We start from the raw sequence: 24,875 nt of genomic DNA, 5'->3' as shown, positions 1-24,875 counted from the left end.
AACCGTACCACATATATCTGTCTTTTAGCAACTTAATAACATCTTAAGTTTAAGGAAAATGACATATCAAATAGACCTCCTCAAGATGTCATTTACAAAAACTGACAAATGACTCCTCAAACACCCAATCCAAGAGAAAAGCCTGTTACTGGAGATGATTTTTATTCAAGTATTTTTTAATGACACTTAAATTCTGAACTAAAAGTAATGATAAAGAAAGTCAAGTTTGCTTCTCTGAACACCTATTTCCTGTCCATACAGCCCTTTTGTTCTGCTTCCCTGCTTAATTTTAATGTTCAGTTTGCATCAGAAAATAGCAACAATGACAAAACCTGACATACACAGAGGCATAAAGGAGCAAAAGTGTAAAATAAAGGATCATTAAAAGATTAGAACAAAAATCCTACCAACAAAACCTCCACAATTTTCTGTTTGCTTCACCTCAGATTAACTTCACTTGAAGCTGTACTCCAAAGCAACCAAACCTGAATACCAAGCTCCACCTTCTCCAATTTTAGTGGCTGAAGAGTAAAATCTCCTCCCTGTTAGTGAAACTGATAATTGTGATTGGATACGGCTAATATCCATTATTTTAAAGAACTTTTCCTTGCTAGCAGGTTAGGTAAACACTCTAAAACCCCCTGGATAAGCTGGTTTCTTAAAGGAACAGTAGGTAATGTTTCAGTTTTCCCATCACATACTATTTGCTTACTCTTTTGTCTAGGTAAAAAATAAATAAACCAAGTAACAGAAATGAAAATCTCACAGAAGCAGCATTAATTTGCAGTTCAGCGACCAACTGTTTAAAATACAATGCTTTTAAGCTACATCATTTGATATTTTTTACAGAGCCTGAAGATGAAGTTATGCTTTATAAAGACAAGACTCCTTTCTCAATACAGTTCACATTTTGTATGAAAATTTTAAAACGGCAACAGAAAATCCATTGCAAAATTTTGCTAATAAGAACAAAACAGTCTTTTCTCTAAGACTAAAACATAAAACCACATCTTGAGTGAAAATACATAGCATTAAAACACTGAACGCAAAAATTTCATTTCTAAGCTATCAAATTCACTGATACTTACGTTCTCAGTATCACAAGAATAGAGTGAAATTTTCAGTGACATCAGACTGATAATTCTACTTGCAACTGAAGAAAAATGAGGCAGAAACATTATTTCTATATTACCACATTTACAGGTCTGACGTTGCGAGTTTTTGCAAGGATAATGCTTATCCACTGCAAACGGATATCTATAAAAGGAGAAGGCAACTTGTTCTAATGAACATGTTCAGGTATAAAGTTTGGGATGGTTTAAGTTGTTTTTTTAAAAAATTATTATTATTTTTTTAAGAGATGGGTGGACACTACTTTGCACCCTACTTAAGTATTACTTTAACGTGGCATGGAAATCCTAAGGTACAGCTGAAGGGTATACATACGCCTCTTAAAATAGTAAGTTACGTTAAATGTTATTTTTACTACAGAGATTCTGATTTTTCAACAAAAAAGACCTACAGTCACTTTGTACATTACTAAATTTGCTGTATTTTATTATGTTTATTTTAATTAAAACTGTGTATGTTTTTAGGAGCTTGACCCATTAACTATTACTCTGACATTAATCATTATCTGATTGAATGACATTTAAATAATATTCACCTCTACCAAAAATTGACTGATTTATAAAAACAGATTCAAAATTAAAGCAAATTAGCGTAGCTCCTTCTTAAAATATATTCAGTAAGTTTATATAATTTTTAATTTGAATTTAGTTTTCTAAGTTAAAAACCTTTCAAGCATTTTTCCTCAAAGAAAATTCATATATTAGAACAACATAAAGCCAACAAACTTGTTTTGAATACAAAGAGAAGTCTTTGTAAGAAACTGAAAATTCACATAATTGCAACTAGACATGAATATGGAGTAATACCCTGCAGAAGCCCAAACAGCTGCATAATCTATTATGCCTTTTAAGTGGACAAATTGAAAGAACCAATTCACAGAGGTCTAGTCCCAAAATCCTTTGCAAGGATTCATGGCTGTGAATGCCCAGTACTTCACGAGTCAAGTTCAGGTTTTCTTCCCACTGTGTGAACACTTGCAAAAGGACACTGGAAGCCGAAGAGGTACAGGAACAAACAACAGAAAAAATACATAATTTGAGTTACCGCATAGAACTTGAGTTAATCATAAAACAAGTTTTAGATGGCCAAAATTTTACAGGGTTATAGAAAAATGATGGCAAACATTTTAATCTTAAAATTTGCCAAGCATAAAATTAGTAGACAGTTATGGGAACCAAATGAACCTTTGTTCTAACACTAATTTTTCACATCGAAGTTAATTATCTGTGTAAAACAAACGCATAGAACATACTAATTTAAAACCACTCTCAATCTATAACCAACAGAAAAGAGAAATATAGACTTAGCTATTCCAGATTGTTCAAAGATCTCCAGGATCTACTTGAAAGAACTTCAAGTTGAATCATTTTAGGTGGCTTACAGGTTAAAATTAAGGGTATTTTATTCCTCTTATAAATCCATAGTAGAAGAAAACAACAGCAAAAATAAATGAAAAGAAAGCATTACCAAAAAAAAAGCATTACCACAACTGAGATTATTTGAAAACAATATTGCTTCATAGGAACAGGGAGGCTGCAAAAGCTTCAAGGCTCCCAGATTGTATGTGACAATACCACTTTTTGAACATCAAGTATTCAAAGGACGTATTGTATATTCTTTGTGGGAGTTCAGAGGTTTTCCCAAGCCTATCAACTGAAAACAATTTAGAAGAGCACAAGCCACTGAACAACTTGGTCTCATTTCACTTTTGATTAAAAAGACGCTACATAAAGAATCAATACCTAGACTATTAGGAACAACTTTTGGTACATACAGAGCAGGGTGAAAACTTCCATAGAATTTTTAAGCACTGAGAATAGCTCAAACTATTCTTCCTACAACAGAAATTAATCCTTGGCAGTAGTATCCCTGGGTGCTATATGAATATAATTACAGGTATAATATAAAATATATTTTATATATAATATAAAATATAAAATATAAATACAGGTAGTTAAGGCAGTAGTAGGTGAAAGGACCGCCCTGACAGCAAAAACATGACTAGGGTCACTAAGGATAAAGTCTGAAAAACACCAACTAACGGAGGAAAAAAAAATTAAATATTTCCCTGACAAATACATGGTGTCTACAAAAGTGAGGTATGTATTTGAGTTTGCAACTCCTGATGACTATCTTCTAACTCATTAAGGGAAAAAAATACAAGGTGAGAATCGGGGAGAGAAGGAGGGTGGTGATGGCCCATTCAGCAAAATACTAAACACAAAGGAAACATTAAGAAAATAAACAGATAAGAAAGCATAAACCAAGCTGATAGAAAAGATGTCTTTCTATAAGACAGTACATTGCTTTAAGTCTAAAGGAATAAACAAGGTCACCAATAAATGTAAATTAAAAAGGAACAGAGATCATAATATTGAGACCGAAGTATAAGTAAAGGAAAAAGCATTCATAACCCTCAATTATTTAGATTTAATAGTCATAAATTTTCATGTGCCAAATAACACGCAATAGATCATCTAAGTAAACTGCTAGATATAGAAAAATGAAAGAAAACAGATTGGCAGACTTTAAATTCCCCTTTCTTTAGCAGCCTAAGCCAGGAAAAAAAAAAACAGAAAAACCCAAAAAACCCAAAAGACGAATGATGCATAGCAATTACTTCATAAGGATAATTTTTATATAGCTATCAAAAGAAAAGCTTCTTTTCTCAAGTCACAGGAAAACACTTTTAATTTTAGTCATGAAGAAAACCAACAATTTTAAAAAGCACAAGTTGAATAGGGAGCATTCTCTATCTATTTAAAAGTTTATTCATTCATCAAACTTTTTGAACACCTACTATATGCTGGGCACCACTAGCTGCTGTGGATGCCATGGTGAACTGTCTCTCCATTGTAGAAACTTACAGTCTAGAGTTAGACCAGTGCTGTCCAGCAAAAAAACAATGCGAGCCACATACTATTTTCCATTTTCTAGTGGCCACGCTAAAACATTTCAATAAAGTTAAATTAAATGTAATATTTTATTTAACACAAAACATGTAAAAGCATTTTTAAAGTAATGAAGCATTACTTCAATATGTAATCAATATTTTAAAAATTGAGCTCTTTTCCCTTTTATGTGCTAGAAATCAAGTTCTTATTTCATACTTACAGCACATCTCAATTCAGACTTGCCATATTTCAATAGCCAGATGTGGCTACTTAAATAAAATACCGTAGCTATTAGCCACATGATTACTTATAAATTAAGATAAATTTTCATTGTTGTAAAAGACTCTTTATCTCTGCTGTCCATTATAATAGCCACTAGTCACATGTGGTTACCGAGCACCTGAAATGTGACTAGTAAGCCTGAGGATATGAATTTTTTTATATTATTTAATTTTAGTTAATAATAAATAGCCACAAATGGCTAGTAACTACCAGATTGGAAAGCACAGCTTTAGAAGAAAAAGATGCTAAAACAAAGCACATGTGTCCAATGTGAAAAGAGTAAATACAGCCAACAGAAGAACTTAACCTCTTTTGCCAGCATTAAGGATTAATTCATCAAGGAAATCACAATCAAGCAAATGGGGACAGCATATGCAAAGATCCTGAATGGGAAAAAAGTGAAAATACAGTAGAAATAATGAAGGAAAGTATCAAGGAGCAAAACAAAGTTATTTGCAGGCGACTGATTTGGATCATGGAATATAAATAGGAGAGGAAGGTGGCAGCGAAGTGGAAGCAGCCTTACCACTTGGAAATAATAAGTCTTGCAATAAAGTCTGTCCCACTCTCTTCACTCAGTAAACTCCAGTCATTCCAATCTCGGTCAAATCCTACATCAAGCCAGGTACTTTTCGTCCCCTTTGTGCTAGCAGTTCCCTTTACTTGGGAAACTTCCCCCAGCACTTTCCTGATCTTAGAACTCAGAATCACAGTTCCAAATTTTCTATACAGGACAAGCGTTAAGGCAGTAATCCAATTGGAAGATATGGGGTGGAGGGGGTAGGGTGGGGTTTGAAGCTGTCTGCAAGGCAATTTTTACAAAAAAATTTTACAGAAAAAGTTCAGTGTGTCATTATTTTTTTAATGTTCTGACAGACTGGGGAAGCTAAGAAAACTCCCCAAACACACTTTAGTATCACCACTAACTTTAAACATTATATTCTCAGGACATCCAACTAGCACCTTCTAATCTCTATCAACACACCCTATTTCTTTCCTTCCCAGCACTTGTCAAAATCTGAAAACTGTTTACTCATTGGTTTGTTAATAGCCTAGCTTTTCCAACAGACTGTAAACTCCATGAGAGCAAAGATCCTGTATCATTTTCATCATTGTATCCTCAGCACTTAGCACAATGTCCAACTAGCAAAAAATAAGGACAATTATTTCACTTCACATGTTATGTCAAAATAAATCCTGGATGAACAGAAAAGAGATAGATGTGAAAAATGAAACCACAAAAAAACTAGAAGAAAACAGTTATCTGGGTAGGAGAATCCATTAAATATGAAAGTAGAAGCTAAATATAAAAAGAAAGTATTAACCTAAACTTCTTAAAAGGTAAAAACTCTTCTACATTATTAAAAAAAAAATATCGTAAACAAATGGAAGGCTAATGAAGAGCCAGGGAAAATGTTTGTAGTATGTGTCAAAGGGTGGCTATCCTAAATATATAAAAGGCTAAAAAGGGTATCGCAAATATAAAACACCACCCCAAATGAGCCAAAGACAAACTAGATGTCCAACACCTATATCTCTACTCATTATCATAATTAATTAATCTAAGAAATAAATAATAAATCTTATGGAAAGGGAAAGAAGGAAAGAAAATACTATTTCTTGGTAAAGATATGGAGGAAATGTGTATTCTCTCATATTTTCAGTCAAACTTTACACAGGTTTGGTCAACTTTATACTATAATGTTAGTCAACCTTTTAAGACAAGATTTGTCAGTATTTATGAAAAGACAAAAAATGTTCATATCCTTTCAGCAATTTTAAGACAGGCTGAATCCTAAAGGAATGCGAAATACATAGCAAGATTTAGCTCTTAAGATGTTCTTCACCACATTATAACAGTGAAAATGGGATAAAGTAACAGGTTATACACAACAGGTGCCTAGTTAAATTACAGTACTTTCATAAGATGAAATGGTATGCACCTTTTAAAAATTATATTTTTAATATATGGGGACCTAATGATAAACATGAAGAAATCCTGTGCCCCCCAGCAGTTTACATTCAAGCAGGGGATACAGACAATAACCAAATAAATCATTTCAGATGTTAGGTTCTAAAAGGAAACGAAGAAGGGTAACAGAGTCGTCAGGGAAAGTGGTCTGAGAAGGCATCTCAAAAGGAGTGACTTTTGAGCAAAACACGATTGAGTGTTCCAGGCAGAAGGAACAACAATTTTAAGAGAACTAAGCTTGGCATGCTCATGAACCCCCAAAAAGACCAGTATTACTGGGGGTACATGAGTCAGGGGAGAGTGGCAGGAGATAAGTGTATGAAGCTGGCAGGCCTGACAGTCTCGAGCAGCACCGTCCAATCTGTAGCCACAACCAAGGCCAGCCTAAAAAGTACCTGAAGTGGAAAATACACAACGAATTGCGAAGACAGTCTGAAAAAAGATAAGTAAAATACCCCATTAATAATTTCTTATACTGATTACCTGTTGAATCATAATATTTTTGGGTTAAAAAATATTTCACCTGTTTCTCTCCCTTTTTTTTGTAAATGTGGCTCTCAGAAAATTTTAAATTTCTTATGTGGCTCGCATTTGTAACTCCTATTATATTTCCATTGGACATTGCTGGTCTAGGGTATAAAAAAGTTTGAATTTATTTTGTACTGAAAAGTTGTGGAGGGTTTTGAGTCTGGGAATAACATAATCTAATTTATACATTTAAATGATTGTTCTGCACAGGAAAAGCAAGTAGACGGTAGGGGAGAGAATGTTGAAGCAAAGATACCAGTTAGGTGACTACTACCACCATCTTTTGTACAACAAAGATGTTGAGATGGATCATATTTGGCATAAGTTTTGAAGATAGAAGCAGTCTAGTACTGTTTACAATTCAACATTTAGTTGTTTAGGATATGAAGAATACACAAAAACAGAAAGACTGGGGGTATACCTGCCAAAATGTTAATGATTATTTATTCTTTGTAACTTTTCTGAAAGTTTGAAAAAAAAATGCCCTTATAATCAAATACAAAAGTGAGTTTTTTTTTTTTTAACACGATAAAATAGCCCTATCAAAACAAAGCATCCTGACATTTGTCTGCAGGCTGCATACACTGTTTAAAACACACACACCCCCCCCCATCTCTCATGCCTTTAAATAAAAAACAGCTTATTCAAAGATATACATAACCTTATATTACTTACACACACACCGTTTTCAGGAAGTTAATCCTGCTCCCTAATTTGTCTTTGCATTGCTGTTTGCATGATAAATAAAAGCACTCCCAAATCTGAGGCAAAGGAAATAAAAAGTACTTAAATGTGTGGTTAACATATCCTGGTAAATACTCACCACACAGCTTTCTCCAAAAATGTTCCCAAGGACACACTCAATGTAATTCCAGAGAATAACACTTTGGCCCTAATCCTTTTCCTTAAAGGCTCTGCCATTTGATATGTGCTTCCCTTAACTAAAGTCTGCATAACTGAAAGGATAAACTTAGGACAGGTTTCTTTTACATGAGTATACTAAGGCACAAGAGAAGTTTTAAGTAACTTGCCAGAGACTACAAAGGGGGAAGGAGGAACACAGAGTGATTTATTTTATACCCAATCAAGTGTTTTTTCTACTATGTTTACATTTTGCACTGAAAATGGAGGTATCAAATAGTGCCAGACTTCTTACCACAGGATTTCCAAGGAAAAGATTCATTGTATACAGATTAACAGGAATCCTGGTTTCTCATGCAAATGTTCAAAAACTGTGAACCAACCACTACGGATATGAATCTTCCATTAAAGCATAAAAGAGAATCCTAAAGTTTTTCATTTATTTTATTTCTAGTATTTCAATCTATTTTACTCCTGACTACCTAAAACTTCCCAATGAAATCTACATTTACTCTAAAGAAACTCACACTTGTGCACCAGGAGCCAGGAAACAAGAAATGTTCATAAACCACAGCTGTTGACAGCAAAGCAAAATCAAAAACATAATCTGAAGGCCCATTAGTTACGGAAGATTAACACAATATTGTACAGCAATGAAAGAACTGAACTACAGTCGCATACTACTTTTATAAAGCTCAAAAGAAAAGCAAACTAAACACACTGAGCACACAAACGTTATGTGATGAAACTTTCTAAAAAACGAAACAGAATGGTAAACAAAATCCACTAAACTGAAATGATTACCTCAGTAAGGAGAGGCAGAGGTACAAGACAGGTAAGAAACTCATAAACATATGCAAGTTTTGGTAATGTTCCAGTTATTGGTTTGCGGGTGCAAATCGTGGATTTTTATTATATTTTATCTCTTTATACCGTATTGTGTGTATTCATACTTTTGTGGTATCAATTATACTTTGAATACTTGGCTTTTTAAAAAAGCGCTTTATGGAGGTATAAGTGACATACAGTAAACTGCACATACTTTAAAGTGTAAAATGTGATCTGTTGTGGCACAGGAAATTATCACTACAATCAAGATAATAATCCAACAACCCCTAAATACTCCTCATGTACACCTTTGCGATCCCTGTCTCATTAAATGTGTTTTAAAACGTTAAAGAAAAAAAGTTAAAAGACAACCTGTTTGGGAATTTTGCAGAAAGAGAACATTTTCCCTTGAAGCCCTAGACTATGGGAAACTTGGCAAGTGTCCTAAAATTGGCAATATAAATATTACATAACTAACCTTAAAAGTGTATGGGATTTTACATTAAAAAGTCACATTCCGAATTTAATCTGCAAGAGGACTTTAAATCTCTTTATCGGAGCATTAAACCATTAAAAACTAACCAGTTTTTACCGCCAAACAACTTTAAACATAAATGGTCTGTGTGTAACCCCCCTTAACTTCTTCACAATGTTGAACGACCTTCTAGCTGTGAAGATAAATCATCAGAGCACCTTAATCGTGTGGTTTAGCACAAGCTTTCAACGTAAAGTTAAAATTATTTCAAACACAATATTCTGCTGTACTTGTTTACGTAGCTAGACGGCAACTTGAAAATACTATTTGAGAGGAAAACTCAGAAATCCTGAGTCCACCAAACAGCAGCAGAGGAAAAAGAAACCGACCCCAATCCCCTTTTCTAGTCCGACTTGCTAGACTTTCCCCCTCGCCGGCTTCTGAAAACACCGCAGGTGGAAAACATTCCAAAAAGGACTCAGGCTCGGAGCCGCGGGGCGGGGAACTTGACCAGGGCTGGTGACAGGGACGCGCCCGAGGGTGCCCGGGGTCCCTCCGACCCCTCACCCACCAACTGCTTGGCACCGGGTGCGAGCGGCGAGCGCAGCGGCCCCCGAGGCCCGCAGGGAGTGGGAATTCGACCTCTGCGCGCCAGCCCCCGTCCCCGGCGGGAAGCCCCGGACCGCGAGCGCCGGGCGCGCGCCCGAGGGGGCCCGCTGCGCCCCGGCCCCTGCCCCCGGGGCCGGGAATCCCCTCGCCCCTCAGCAAACGCCCGGCCCGGGCCCGCGAGCGAGCGGCCGGCCCACCACCTGCTGCGCCCGCCGGCCGCCCTCCGCTTCCGGCTCCCCCGGGCCGGGAAGAGCCGGGGGCGGGCCTCGCCTCAGCCTCAGCCGAGTGGGGGAAGGGAGTGAGAGAGGGAGGGGTGGCGCCGGGCCGCCAGGGCCCTGTGGGCCGCGGTCCTCACCTGGCGGCGGCTCTCTCCGCCTGACGCGCTGCCCGCCGCCGCCGGTCGCCGCCGGTGAGTGGGGACAGGTGAGGCCACCGAACCGCTGCTCGCCCCGGCCCGGCCGCCGCCACCAGCCCCTCCGCCTGCTGTTTATTAAACTTTTCTGTTTGGTTGTTCGGCCTGTGACGCGGCCGCGGGGGAGAGCTCCAGGATTGGCCGACTCCTACCGCTGACGCGGCACCCCCCGCCCGCAGCCTAATTATCACCGGCCGGGGCGGAGCCGCAGGCGGGAGCTGGTGGTGAGGGGCGGGGCCAGGGCTCGGAGCGCGCAGCGATTGGCTACGGCCCAGAGAAGAGGCGGGGCGGAGCGAGGGGAGACGCTCCTCCGCCCTCTCCGCCTCCACTGTTCCTTCCTCCGTTCTCCCTGGGGGCCTTTTCCCGGCGGCGGGAGGACGTTTCGAGGGGTTTCGAGGGGATGTGATGGGTCGGGGGCAGATAGGTTCAGGTCCCTCTGCTACCTCGAAGGGAGTCCCATGTTCCTGTCCCGGACTGAGGCGCCAGAAAGAGTTGCGCTCCACCTGCCAGTTGTGCAAGAGGAATTACGAGCTCTCCCCACGTGCAACCTCGTGCCCCCACTCCATCTTTGCAAGCGCAAAGTCCAGGGTCTGGGGGCGTACTCGAAGGCAGTACTCTGCCCCGCCCTGAGCCGTGGCTTGGAAAGAGAAGGAAGAAGAGAAGCGCGCGTGCACACGTGTGCCACACACACACATATATATGCACCGACACACACGCCCCCACAGGTACCCGGCTCCCAGAGTTTCCAGAAGAGCGTGTCCGCTTCCCGGCTGAGTGGAGCAGGCCGCGCTACTGCGCTGGGGCGTGGGGTGGTGAGAATGGCTCCCCCGCAGTTTTTCGGCCTTCGGGCTCACATGCAGTTCAAGAAGTACAAGATCGGAGTTCGAGGATATTCAGTCCTACCGTGAAAGAGGGGTTCGGATGGGGCCGGCAGGTAGGAGGCGGACCGAGTCCTGAGGATCCTCTTTAATTTTATATTTGATGTTTTGTTCATGAATCTTTTTTTTGGACCTAATTTTGATGTTTAAAAAATATAGTATTAGCGACTTCCCTGGCGGTCCAGTGGTGAAGATTCCACTCTTCCAATGCAGGGGGCGAGGGTTCGATCCCTGGTTGGGGAACTAAGATCCCACATGCCCCGCCAAAAAAAGTGAATGAATTTAATTTAATTTTAAAAATATATAGTAATTAAAATATTATTTATCTTGATTACTGAGATTTTTGGTGCCCCTTTAAATTTTAGGCTTAAGTATCTCACTATTCTCACCCTAGCCGGGTGGCGCTGGGGGGAGAGAGATTTTGAGGTGACTGACTGTAAAGGTAAGGTGTTTTGAAATAGGGCTTTGGGATAAGAAGCAGTTAATTATAGAGGAGAGATAGGGGCCAGAAAGAAGTTTTCAAGGAGAAGGTGGCATTGGTTTTTGGCACTGAAGAGTGCATACGGCCCAGCCTGCTGGGAACCAAAAGAAGCATTTTCCTGCTCTCCTAAAGAGGCTGGAAGATGCAGTGCGGGGTTTGAAGAACAGAATGTCAAATGTTATGCGGTGTTAAACAGATGCTTCAGAAGCAAGGTAAGGAGTGTCCTATGAAGTTACACCTAGTGTAAGCCAAAGAAGGGAGACAGTAGTAAACTGGAGGGTCTTGCCCAGGGCCTAAAGGTATTCAAAATGTGGTTTTAAAATGCATTCAAATTTAATTTTAAAAACATACATACAAACAATGGACTAATGCAACAAAAGAGGATTTTGCCCAAGGACATCATCCGTGATAATGGGGACTGGAGATCAGGTTATAATGGAGACTAGAGATAGTGTTAGGGTCAATTATTTTACAGATCTTCGAAGTCAAATTGAGTAGTTGACTTTACTTAGTGGGAAATGGGAAGCCATTATAGAACAAGAACTATAAGGAGAGGAAATGGTGAATTATAACAGTTTGGTGGATTCTTCTGGTACTAGGAATAATTTTGCAGCCTGGGCCACCTGGGGTGCTTTCAGCTGTTCACTGCCCTCTTGTCACTGGGTAGAAGAACTATATGAAAAGAACTTTGGCCAAAAGGATTTTGGCCAGGGTTCAGATCCCTAATCAAACGTGTTACTCAGAGACATTGAGCAATACTCAACCTCTCTGGGTCTCAATTTTTTATGAGTCTGGGAAACATCAGCAAACAAAACAAAGATCACTACCTTTATAGATTTTTTCATTCTAATGGGGGAGACACAAAAAACATAATAAGTATTTATGTTGTGAGTTAGAAGATGGCAAGTGGTATATAGACTGAAGAAAAAGTAGAGCAGGGTAGAGGATGTGGGAGGGTGGGTTGCAGTGTTAAACAGAGCAGTCAAGGTAGGCTTCATTGAGAAAGTGAGGTTTGAATAGAATTGTAAGAGATGAGGGTGTAGTCCTGAATACCTGGGAGAAGAGCGTTCCAGACTGAGAGAACTGTTAGAACATGGGCCCCAAGGCAGGAACGGCCAGGAAATTGGTGTTCCTAAAGCCAGGTGAGCTGGGGAGAATAGGAGAGGAAGTTAGGGAGGTAGGGAGGACCTGCTCACGTAGGGCCTGGGGGGGCCATTGGCTTTTACTGTAGAGCCAGTGCATGGTTTTGAGCAGAAAAGTAACATGATCTGACTTAGATTTTAAAGGACCATTCTTCCTGTCATGTTGAAAGTGGACTAACAGGGCAAACAGGGTAGAAGCAGGAACTTTTAGGAGGATACTGTCTGCATCCACGTGAGAGAGAGCGGTGACTTGGACCAGTAGAGCCAACAGAATTTCTTGATAGATGGGACGTAGCGGGGGACAGTGAAGAGTCAAAGGCAACATCCAGGTTTTTGGCTTGTGCAACTGAAAGAGGGAGCAGGATGGAGATCAGGAGATTCTTTTGGCACACGTTGCATTCGAGATTATGTTTATACGGAGATGTCAGGTGGGCAGTTGGATGTATATCGCTGGAGCTGGGGCTCAGGTGAGGGGAAGATATTGGTTTGGGAGTCATCATCATATAAATGGTACTTAAAGCCTTGAGACTGAGCAAGAAGTGAGTACAAAGAAGACCAAGGACTGAGCCCTGGGGGTTCTGACATTGAGAGTTCACAGGGGAGACCAAGAAGGAGGACATGGAGGTTGGAGGAAAACAGAAAGAGTTTGGTGTCCTAGAAGCCAAGTGAAAAGGTGGGTTAAGGAGGAAGTATCAAAAGCTGCTGATAGTTCAAGTGTGAAGAGGACTGAGAATTGACTGTTGCATTTAGCAACATGGAAATCACCTTGGAGAATATAGTTTAGGTGGCGGGTAAAAGCCTGATGGGAGTGGCAATAGTATTTTACTTATTAGGGATTTGGTGGGGGGTGGTTAATGCAATAATATGTGTGAAAGAGCTTTGTGAACTGGCAAGGATATGAGCAAGTTCCTAGGGATTTTATCCTAAATTTCTTTTCATTCAGATTCTTGCCCAGTTTATCATTGTATTAACCTTGGCACCTAACACAGTTGGGTATTCACGTATATTTGGTATGAATTTGCAGAAACTAGGTTTACATGGCCTCTTTTGCTCCCTTTAGTTCCAAGTCTGTACTGAGAGATGACAGCATTGCATAGTGATTTGTAATTCAGACAGACCGCTGCCACTAATTATCTTTGTGGTCTTAAGCAAATCATGTAAAATGGGACAAAAACCTACCTCAAACGGTTGTTATGTGGGTTAAAAGATACTACATTTGTACTCATCCAGCGAACATTGCATGCTGACTTTCTGCCAGCCTGTGTTGGTAACTACCAGGATACAGCAGGAAGTAAGAGAGCTAAAGGGCCCCCTCTCATTGACGTGTCTATATTAATATAACACTTCTCATTGGCAGTGTATACATAAACAATACATTTACAGCACAGGTACCTACCTAGTAGATGCTCAATAAACGATAATTTGCATCATTATCTCCAGTCCTTCCTCTTTTCTGTGCTCCAGACCACGGTATCCAGTGTCTGTTCTCAGAGGCATTCAATATATCCAAGGTTCATTTTCTTCCCCCAAACACATTCTTGCCTCCTGTGGTCCCAATTTTGGCCAATGGTGACACCTCATTTCCAGTTATTAGAGCTAGAACCTCATCCTTTTCCTTTCTTTAAAAAAATTTTTTTAAAACTACTTTGTTGAGATTTGATACATATACCATAGAGTTCACTCATTCAAAGGATACAGTTCAGAGAAAGACAAATATTACATGATACCACTTATATGCGGAATCTAAAAAATAATATAAATGAACTTATTTACAAAACAGAAACAGACTCTCAGATATAGAAAACAAATTTATGGTTACCAAAGGGGAAGCAGCGGGAGGGATAAATTAGGAGTATGGGATCAACAGATAACATGACTATATATAAAATAGATGAACAACAAAGATTTACTGTATAGCACAGGGAACTTTATTCAATATCTCGTAATAACCTATAATGGAAAAGTTTTAAATATATATATAACTGAATCACTTTGCTGTACACCTGAACCTAACACAATATTGTAAACAACTATAGTTCAATTTTTAAAAAGGGTACAATTCAGTAGTTTTTATCATATTCACAGAATTGTGCCAATATCCCCATAATCACTTTTAGAACATTTTATTACCCCAAAAGAAACCCTCTACCCATTAGTAGTCACTCCCTTTTTCCCCCAAACCCCCCACCCAACCCTAGGCAACCACTAATCTTATTTTGTGTCTCTATAGATTTGCCTGTTTTAGACACTTCATAAATACGGAGTTATACAATACATGGTCTTTTGTGACTGGCATGTTTCACTTAGCATAAGGTTTTCGTGGTTCATCCATGTTGTAGCAATACTTTCTTTTTGTTGCTGAGTAATATTTCATTACATGGATATACCACATTTATTTATCCATCACTTCATGGATATTTGAGTTGTTTCCATTTTTTGCCTCCTATGAATAGTGCTACTCTGAGCGTTTGTATACAAGTTTTTGTGGAGATATATGTTTTCATTTCTCTTGAGTATATACCTAAGAGTGGAATTATGGTAACTCTATGTTTAACCATTTGAAGAAGTACTAGACTGCTTTTCAGAGGGGCTATACCGTTGTACACTCCCATCAGCAATGAGTGAGTTTCATTTTCTCCACATCCTTGACAACACATTATTGATCTGTCTTCTTGAGTATAACCACCCTATGAGTATGAAGTGGTATCTTGTGGTTTTGGTTTGCATTTCTTAGTGGCTAATGATGTTGAGCATCTTTTTATGTGCTTGCTGGCCATTTGTATATTGTCTTTGAAAAAATGTCTACTCAGATCCTTTGCCCATGTTGGTTGTAAGTGTTCTTTACATATTCTGAATACAAGCCCCTTATCAGATACATAATTTGGAAATATAGTCTCCCGTTTGTGGGTTGTCCTTTCGCTTGCTTAACGGTATCAAAATTTAAAAGTTTTAAATGTTGACTCACCCTTTTCTTAAGTCCTCCCCTCCCCAACATCTAATTAGTCACAAATTTCACTGATTCTGCCTTAGAGATATCTCTGAAATGTACCCCACCCCCACTGCCGCATACACCCCCCGTATTATTTCTCAGCTGAATGGAAGCAATAGCCTCCAACTCCTATTCTCTTCTCTACATCCTCCACAGCCCACCCAGTGGATCCTCCAGCTGCCTCCAGAAGGATCTTCCTGAAGCACAATGTGAGCAGGTCAACCTGTTGCGGGAAGGGGGACCCCTTTCAGGGCCCGAGAGCGGGCTCTTGTCGAACACTCGGAAATGAATCGTCCAAGGAGACACACGTGCTGACAAAGTAGGAGACTTTATGGGGAAGGGGCGCCCGGGCGGAAAGCCGTGGGGTAAGGGAGCCCAGGAGTACTGCTCTGCCACGTGGCTCGCAGTCTTCGGTTTTATGGTGATGGGGTTAGTTTCCGGGTCGTCTCTGGCCAATCATTCTGACTCAGGGTCCTTCCTGGTGGTGCCCGCATTGCTCAGCCAAGATGGATTCCAGCGAGGAAGCTTCTCTGAGGTTGGGAGGACATACAGACTGGTGTCTCCTTTTGACCTTTCCTGAATTCTTCCAGTTGGTGGTGGCTTGCTAGTTCCGTGTTGCTTACCAGGAGCTTCTGTTTAAGAGAACTCATGCAAATGGTTGCTGTGGTGCCTGGCCAGGGTGGGCGGTTTCAGTCAGTTTTTCCCTTAACGAAACCTCTGTTGGGCCAACATTCCTAATGGAGCAGTTCTCAAAATCCTCCAATAACACATCCTGGAACATTTAAAAAATTCAGATTGCAAGTCCATAATCTGGGCACAATAAATCAATCTCTAGGGAAGGAGCCTGGGAGTGTATTTTTAGTAAGCCTCCAGGTGATTCTTATTCTCAGAATAGTTTGATCTAGAACAATGGTTCTAAACTAGGGATGATTTTGTCCCCCGGGGGACATTTGGCATTGTCTGGAGAAATGCACATGATCATAGTATTTGTCATTAATAACTCACTTGTATTATGCTTTGTCGATACTGTGGATGAAATTTTATTTTTTTTTTATATTTTCAAACTGGTCATTGATAATATTATAATGCTATTTAATTCTGTATATTTCTTTTATACCTGACCATTTAATTGATCTTTTAAAATAGTTTTTAATTTTTTCGTTGTTTTTGTCATTAATGAAATAGTATTTTCTCTCTCTTTTTTCCAGTTTTTATGCTTATTACATTCCATGTCTTATTGCTGTAGCCAGAATTTTCCAAAGAAATTAAATAATATTGACAATATATGACACTCTGGGCTAGTTTCTGACAAATGCTGATTTATTTGGAATAAACACCTTTTAAAAAATGATGTTAAGGAAGTAACTTCTATTTTTATATTTAGTTTTTATTAGAAATGGCTATGAGTTGTATGACTGACTTTTCCCCATCTTTGAAGATCATTTCTGAGATCATTTTCAGATTTGATCCACAGTTGTAAAGTAGTATATTAGTAGATTTACTTATATTGGATTTTTCTTGCATTACTTCATGTAGCTATGGTGAGTTTTTATTTCATTATGTGGTTTAATTACATCTGCTACTATTCTATTTTAGGTTTCTTTATCTATATCTACTTGATAATAGCCCAATTCATCAGTAATATCAAATGAGCTTACATTAAATGATTCTAAACTCCCAATTTACCTATGGCAAAGGTTCTTCTCCCTTACCCTCCCTTCCATGATAATTCCGGGGGACTTACTCAGGCCAAAGGATACTTACCCTCAAAGAGAGAAAACCAGAACATCAGCCAAATCGGCAGAAGAGTCTTTGCTATTCATTTTGCTGTTGGTTGCGTTACTCCAGCTGTCAGCGTCTTGGCAGTCCTATCCATGTTTGCTTTCTTCTCCAGCAGTAGTTCCTCTGCCCAGTGGTGGGGCTGGTATTCAGACACTCCCCTACTACCAGCAGCAAGGAAGCTGGGAGGACTAAAGTCTACCCCTGAACCGAATCCTTCCCCTCTCCTCTCCAGGTCCCAAGTTCTACCTGCGTGAAGATAATCAGATGCAGGAATACCCATAGCCTTGCCCCATGGGCCCAGAGACAATTCCAAAAGTTAGTTTTTTTTTAATATATAAATTTATTTATTTATTTATTGGCTGCATTGGGTCTTCGTTGCCGCGTGCGGGCTTTCTCTAGTTGCAGCGAGCAGGGGCTACTCTTCGTTGTGGTGCGCGGGCTTCTCATTGTGGTGGCTTCTCTTGTTGCGGAGCATGGGCTCTAGGTGCGTGGGCTTCAGTAGTTGTGGCATGCAGGCTCAGTAGTTGTGGCTCGTGGGCTCTAGAGCACAGGCTCAGTAGTTGTGGCGCATGGGCCTAGGTGCTCTGCGGCATGTGGGATCTTCTCGGAGCAGTGCTCGAACCCGTGTCCCCTGCACTGGCAGGCAGACTCCCAACCACTGTGCCGCCAGGGAAGCCTCCAATATTATTCTTGATAACCTTCTCAGTCTCTGCTTGACTTACTGATGGAGTCAGGTTTTTCACTCCATGTTTTATCAATTTTGACAATACATGTTTTTATAGGAAACGGTCTATTTCATTGAGATTTTCAAGTTTGCCAGTGTATGCTTATACTGTGAGTACTCCAGGGCTCATGTGGGTTGCCTCCAAGCACTAGGATGTAAAATTGTGTGCTGAGAGTTGAACTGCAAACCCAACTCATTAGGACTATAGTAGAAATGTTAAAAGGTTGTAGTCATTGTTTTTAGTTTGTGGACCTCTTTGAGGGTCTGATAAAGGCTATGGATTCTCTCCTTAGAAAACTGTGCAAACTAGGTATAAGGAAAATTATTTTAAGGAGTTCCTATACCTATCTGTGGACCATGGACCTATGTCCATGGACTTCATAGCTAAGGGGAGAGTGGCCCCAGGCCTTCCATTGTTAATGTAGCCTTTTCCAGTGCACTAACCTATCTGAAACAAGAATGTGTCAATTATAAGTGGGGGAGAGTCGGTCACCATAGAAGCAGAGACAGAGGAGAGGCAGAGATGCAATCGTTGGCAGTGCCCATCTCAGCACTGTCCAGGGCATAGTTTCAGCGGCTGGATTTCATATATGCTGGTCTAGCTGGCAAGACCATCCTTGTAAGGTGATGTGTTTATCCAGTTTCCATTCTCTACAAGGCTGTTTTGATTATTAATAGCTCCATTTCTGACTTCCTTTGTTAGGAGTTAATATGATTGGGCTGTTTTCTAGCCTCAGTTATATTTCTCATTTTTCAATTTGCGAATTGTTGCTTGGATTTATGTGTCAGTCTCATGAACTTGGCTAATGCGAGTCCCTCTATGAGAAATGAATCTGATGAGAAAATCAGTGTTCTGAGATGCAAGACTGAGGGCCTGAGGTAACCACACAAGGGTAGGGAATGCCACCCCTTGAAGCCTCTCAGGGGATCTGCTACAGGCCTCACCCAGGCAGGGCATCCTAACAACATTAGGATGGCCAAGCTAGGCATTCATTCTCTAGACATAGAACTCTCTTTAACCTATCTGTATATCCCTTTTCTTCACTCTAATTGTAATGACTCCCACTTCTTGACTAAACTTCAGAGGATTATCTTTTTTTCATCATCACTTTAAAAATGTACCATCTTATATTTATCAATTCTCTTTTTTATAGCTTCTAATTAATTTAAATACTTAATTACTTTCTTCCTAATAGTTTTATAGGACACTTCCCCTTCCCCTAAAATCATAAAGTGTGTGTTTTCTTATTATCTGTCTTGTACAGAAGCCTTTATGATGGTGAATTTACCTCTGAGCTGTGTCTCTTCCGTATGGAGGTCCCACACTGTTTGATTTCCATGTTGGCTTTGTTTCTTCTACACTAGGCTCCTCTCATTTGTATTTTCAGAATTTTACTTCTCTTAGCCTATCTTAGTCTGCGTAACTGTCTAGAAGAGCAGGAGGACACATGACAACTAAATGCAATGTGCTATCCTGGGTGGGATCTTGGAACAAATAAAGGACATTAAGTGAAAACTAAGGAAATCTCAATAAAGTATGACTTCAGTTAATAATAATGTATCAGTATTGGTTCATTAATTGTGACAAATGTACCATAAGTAATAGTTGATAGTAGGGGAAACTGGGTGCTCTGTACTAACTTCATAACTTTTCTGTAAATCTAAAAACTATTCTAAAATAATTTAAAAAATAAACAACCCAACAACTCTCAGTAACCCCTCAGACACTCATCAGGACCTGTTTCCTCTCATGCATCAGTGACCTGCCTTGGCTGGGCCCTGGGCCAACAGACCCCACTCCTGGCCACTTCTAAGGTGTATCCTATTCAGTGAGCAAGACAAACGGATGCCCAGCCATTGCTGGGAACCCACCACTGATATGCAGAAGACAGGATGCTGGATATTTTCCTTTTTTTTTTTTTTTTTTTTATATTTTCTGTTTGCCTCTTTGGATACACTTTTTTCATATTTCCCCCCAACTTTGTGCCCTGAGAGGCTGACCCACATAGACTGCCTCAGAGAGCATCCTTTTCCTTTGGCTTCCAGCTGGAAACACTGGCAGGAGATGGGAGGGAGGAAGGATCGTGAGGTCGGGTTATTGATTCTTGGTTCTACTCCTGCTGGGTCACAGAAGGTTAATGATATTCTTCTACCAAAGGCCATAGCTCCTGTCATGTGGCCTGTTCCATTCAGCTACTCATCCAGGTTCCCATAACAGCCCTTTCCCGTGTCTCTTATCAGCCTACAGCACAGCCTTCACTCAGCACTACGGGTGTTGCCCTTAGAGGTAGCACCTGGCAACCTCACCGGTGCCTGGATACCAGGTAGATGTGTGTTTGTCCCCTTGTCTGTCTGTCAAATGAATGAGTCGGTTAATGAATCACAAAATATTAAAGTTGCAAGAGACCCTGGCGACAAAACAGCTCAGTGGTTAGAACGCTGGGCACACAGTGGTGGGCTCAAATTGTGGCTCCTTCACTTACCAGGTCAGTGATGTGGAGCAAGTTGTTTAAGTTCCGTGAGCTTCAATTCCTTATCTTTAAAGTGGAGTTAATTATATTTTCTTCATTAGGTTGATTAAATGAAAAACATTTTATGCAAAGGGCTTAGCACAGTGTCTGGCACAAAAATACTCAGTAAACAGTAGTTATAAATGTTATCTAATTAGTTATCTAACACAGCCGTGGCTAAAATTAGATGGCCTCTTGGAATAGATAAATGAGTAAGGACGCACACAGACAGTTAGCAAACAACTAAAAGGAATTGCCCAGCAAAGTTGTAAACATGTTCAACCTAACTTAGGAAGCAAAGAAATGCAAAGTAAAACAATAGTAAGAGACCATGTCTTGCCTCCAGAATTAGGGAATTGCTTTAATAATATGTAAAGCTGAAAAGGACACAATGAAACAAGGACTCTCAATCATGCAGTTTGGGGCTCCGAAATACCAGACACAATAGTTTTCAAAATTTAAAATGCACCTGTCTCTGTCCCAGTAATTGTACTTTCTGTAGTCTAGACCACAGAAACTCACACAAAAAAGTGTGAATAAAGAAGTTTCTAACACCATTGTTTGTACTGATAATAACAACAGAGACAGCTGTTAGGCAGATAGGTAGGTAGGTAGGCAGGTAGGTAGATAGGTAGGTAGGTAGGTAGGTAGGTAGGTAGATATAAAACCACCTAAATATCCATCCATAAGGGAACATCTGACTAAATTTTGTACAGCCGTCCTATGGATGGCTATGTAGCTGTTGAATACAGTCAAGTTCATCTCCAGGTTATCCACTGCACGAGAGAGCCCACTGAAGTCTCTTGTTCACTTACTACACCAATTCCTGCCTCCTTCCCAACTCTGAATCTAGAGATTCACACACATTCCTCATCTGGAGGTGGAGTGTGCACCCTTTGGAGGCCCAAGGACCCTGGTGTCCAGGGAGCTCAGGGTATATGTGGGTGACAGTGTGAGTGCTGTGGGTACACAGCCAGGCTGCTGTGCACCCTGGGCAGAGTGGAGCAGATTGTGCAGTAATACCCTAACAACAATATTTTATTTGAGGAAAGAGTGCTTTTTCTAAATCTGGTAAAGGGTAAAGGCAGTTCAAAGCTAGTGAAGGCCCTGTTGACTTCTGTGGTGTATGGCAAAAACAAGTTGCAGAGCAATAGGTACAGTGTGATTCCAATTAAGTAAATATGTACATATATGTCAGTGCACAGAAAAGACTGTCACTAGGGGCTACTGCTGGACAGAAATATGGGTGGGGAAGGAAGGAAGAAGACTGAGATTTCGCTCTTTTTTCTTCTTTGTACTTTGAATTTTTTATAGTTTGAATATACTCACATATTGCTTGTGTAATTTAAAAACTAAGTTAAAATCAAGAATAACAACAACGGGACTTCCCTGGTGGAGCAGTGGTTAAGAATCCGCCTGCCAATGCAGGGGACACGGGTTCAAGCCCTGGTCCGGGAAGATCCCACATGCCGTGGAGCAACTAAGCCCATGTGCCGCAATTACTGAACCTGCGCCCTAGAGCCTGCGAGCCACAACTACTGAGCCTGCGAGCTACAACTGCTGAGCCCGCATGCCACAACTACTGAAGCCCATGCGCCTAGAGCCCATGCTCCACAACAAGAGAAGCCACCGCAATAAGAAGCCCGCGCACCGCAACGAAGAGTAGCCCCCGCTCGCCACAACTAGAGAAAGCCCACGCAGCAATGAAGACCCAACGCAGCCAAAAATAAATAAATTAATTAATTAAAAAGAAAGAATAACAACAACAACAAAGAAATGCTAAGTGAGTTTCAATAACTATATCTATTCAGTTGAATATTTCAGTTTACAGAGAGTCCGTAAACTACCTGTGAAAGTTAAGTGAATAAAGCAAGAGAGAAAGTTGAGTATGAAAATATTTCAATAATAATTGAAAAAGGCAAGTCACAGAGCAGTACTATGTTAAGGTCATATTTATGTTAAAATATAGACACATGTATACATACAAATAAAATAAGTACCTGAAAAGATAGATATCAAATTGAAAATAGTGTCTATTATTTCTGAGGGATGGATTTGAGTGGTAAGAGGACACTTACTTCTGAAGTATTTAAATTTCTTATAATGAATATATATTTTATATTAAAAACTAAAACAATGTGTAATTTATATATGTACGTATCTATCTATATATACATACACATATGCATGCCTAGGAAGATAGATGGGAAATGTTAATAGTTTTCTCTGAGTAATGAGTAATGGGATTGTGAATGACTTTTACTTTTGGCTTTTTTTTCCCCCCTTAAATATTTATTTATTTATTTGGCTCCACTGGCTCTTAGTTGCCACGTGCGGGATCTTTTTTTATATCTATAAATTTATTTATTTATTTATTTAGGCTGCGTTGGGTCTTCATTGCTGTGCGCGGGCTTTCTCTGGTTGCGGCGAGCAGGGGCTACTCTTCGTTGCGGTGCGTGGGCTTCTCATTGCAGTGGCTTCTCTTGTTGCAGAGCACAGGCTCTAGGCGCGTGGGCTTCAGTAGTTGTGGCACACGGGCTCAGTAGTTGTGGCACATGAGCTCTAGAGCACAGACTCAGTAGTTGTGGCACACGGGCTGAGTTGCTCCGCGGCATGTGGGATCTTCCTGGACCAGGGCTCGAACCCTTGTCCCCTGCACTGGCAGGTGGATTCTTAACTACTGCGCCACTAGGGAAGTCCTCCTATTGACTTTTCTTTTTTCGTGTATATTTCATATTTTCACCAATGACCTTGTATTTTATAATCTGAAAATAATTTTTTAAAAAACCAAAAGGTTAAAAAAAAGAAAAACCTAATAAAACTATACAGTATGATAACTGGTTGATGAAAGTAAACACAGAGGCTGCCGTGGAAGTGTCCATTAGCTGTGGCTTGGCCGCAGGCCTCCCACACTGGGCACGTTTTACTCCCTCAAAGCTCCAGTTACTAGGAGCTCCGTGGTAATTTATATCCTGACAGAGATGATTTTCCTGGTCATGCTGTGGGTTAAAGGGAGGGGTCGCAGACCCTCCCTGTAGGATTTACAACCTAAGGCCATCCTTATGAAACCGAGTCTTACAGGAGCCCTTGCCAGGGGGTCGTGCAAGGGTCTCAAATGTAGGTGGTAACCAGTGCCACGCAATCAGGCCGGCCAGCTGCCACATGCAGGCTCAGTGGTGGATTAGAGCAGTGGTTCTCAAACTCTAGTGTGTGTCAGAATCCCCTGGAGAGCTAACACAGCCCACTGAGACCCAGGCTCCTGGAAGGAGAAAAGGCCCTGGGCCTTTGTGTTTTTATCACGTTCTCTAGGTGGTTCTGATCCAAAGTTTGAAAACCACTGGGTTAATGCCTTGCTAGTCAAGTGTGGTCTGTGGGCAGGCAGCATCAACATCATCTGAGAGCCTGTCGGAAATGCATCACCTCTGAGTCCTCCGGGACCTAGTGGAGATCGGTATTGCCATTTTAATAAGATCTCCAGAGGATTTTTACGCATCTTACACTGTGAGAGGCATTGGTTTGGATCATAGACTGACTGGGCAGTACATGGGCCCCCAGAACAAGGCTCCAGGCCCAAAGGAGAGACCATAGCTGAGCTGGACCAGCCAACAGGACAGGACAGGGTCACCCATCTGAATTGACAGGGATTGACAAGGAGCTCCCTGGTGGGGAGAGGAAGGAGTGATCTGTTACTCAAGGAAATGGATCCTGGGTCTGAAGCAGCAAAGAAATCTCGGGGAGCAATACAGGCTGGAGCACGGCCAGAGGCCAATTACAGTAGAGCCCATGGGGACTTCCCTGGTGGTCAGTGGTTGACTCCTCGCTCCCAATACAGGGGCCACGGGTTTGATCCCTGGTCGGGGAACTAAGAGCCCGCATGCTGCACAGCACAGTCAAAACAAACAAAAACAATAGACCCTACGCACTCATCCCATTTGCGGGGCCTCTCACTGGCTCTCTGTGCACTTTGCCCATGTTTCCTGCTCAGGCCAGCAGCTGCCTAAATCCTGAGCCCTCAAACTTTGCTCTTTCTCAGCCCCAGACTCAGCTGGCATATTCGATGATAAAATCCAGATTCTCTGCTCTGCACGTCCTGGTAATCCAGCTTGCACTCACTGGTAGTTGCTCCAAGAAACTTGAAGACCCCACTCCTGCCCCTGGGCCCCTGGGCCCCTGGTCCCTGGGTCCCACCCAAGCATTGGGAGTCTGGGGTGGAGAGTGTATTTGGAAAGCCCCAGGTAGTCCTGGTAGACAGCCTCTTGTACTGGACTCTATCTGCCCAGGGTTCCTCCTTTAGTCCTGCAGGCCTACGGAGTAAGATCTCCACTGCTACCTGAGGCAGGTCACTGCACTATCCCTGTGGTTCTATATCTCACCTAC

General features: G+C 40.9%; 1 protein-coding gene across 5 annotated transcripts in view; it reads right to left on the bottom strand.

The window, feature by feature from the left end:
- Nucleotides 1-10,118, bottom strand: part of ZFAND6 (zinc finger AN1-type containing 6) — a 74,983-nt gene extending 64,865 nt beyond the window's left edge. For 2 of the 5 annotated variants that reach the window (XM_061181718.1, XM_061181717.1), the window contains exon 1: nucleotides 9,936-10,113. The gene's annotated coding sequence lies outside the window, so the exon portion shown is untranslated. Of the gene's footprint in view, nucleotides 1-9,935 lie in introns of all 5 variants that reach the window. The other 3 variants (XM_061181721.1, XM_061181719.1, XM_061181716.1) reach the window with 3 other exon arrangements.
- Nucleotides 10,119-24,875: the final 14,757 nt, after the last annotated feature.

Source organism: Eubalaena glacialis, chromosome 2 (genome assembly GCF_028564815.1).
Source record: "Eubalaena glacialis isolate mEubGla1 chromosome 2, mEubGla1.1.hap2.+ XY, whole genome shotgun sequence".
Classification (NCBI taxonomy): domain Eukaryota; kingdom Metazoa; phylum Chordata; class Mammalia; order Artiodactyla; family Balaenidae; genus Eubalaena; species Eubalaena glacialis.
This window is presented reverse-complemented; position numbering and strand designations above follow the sequence as displayed.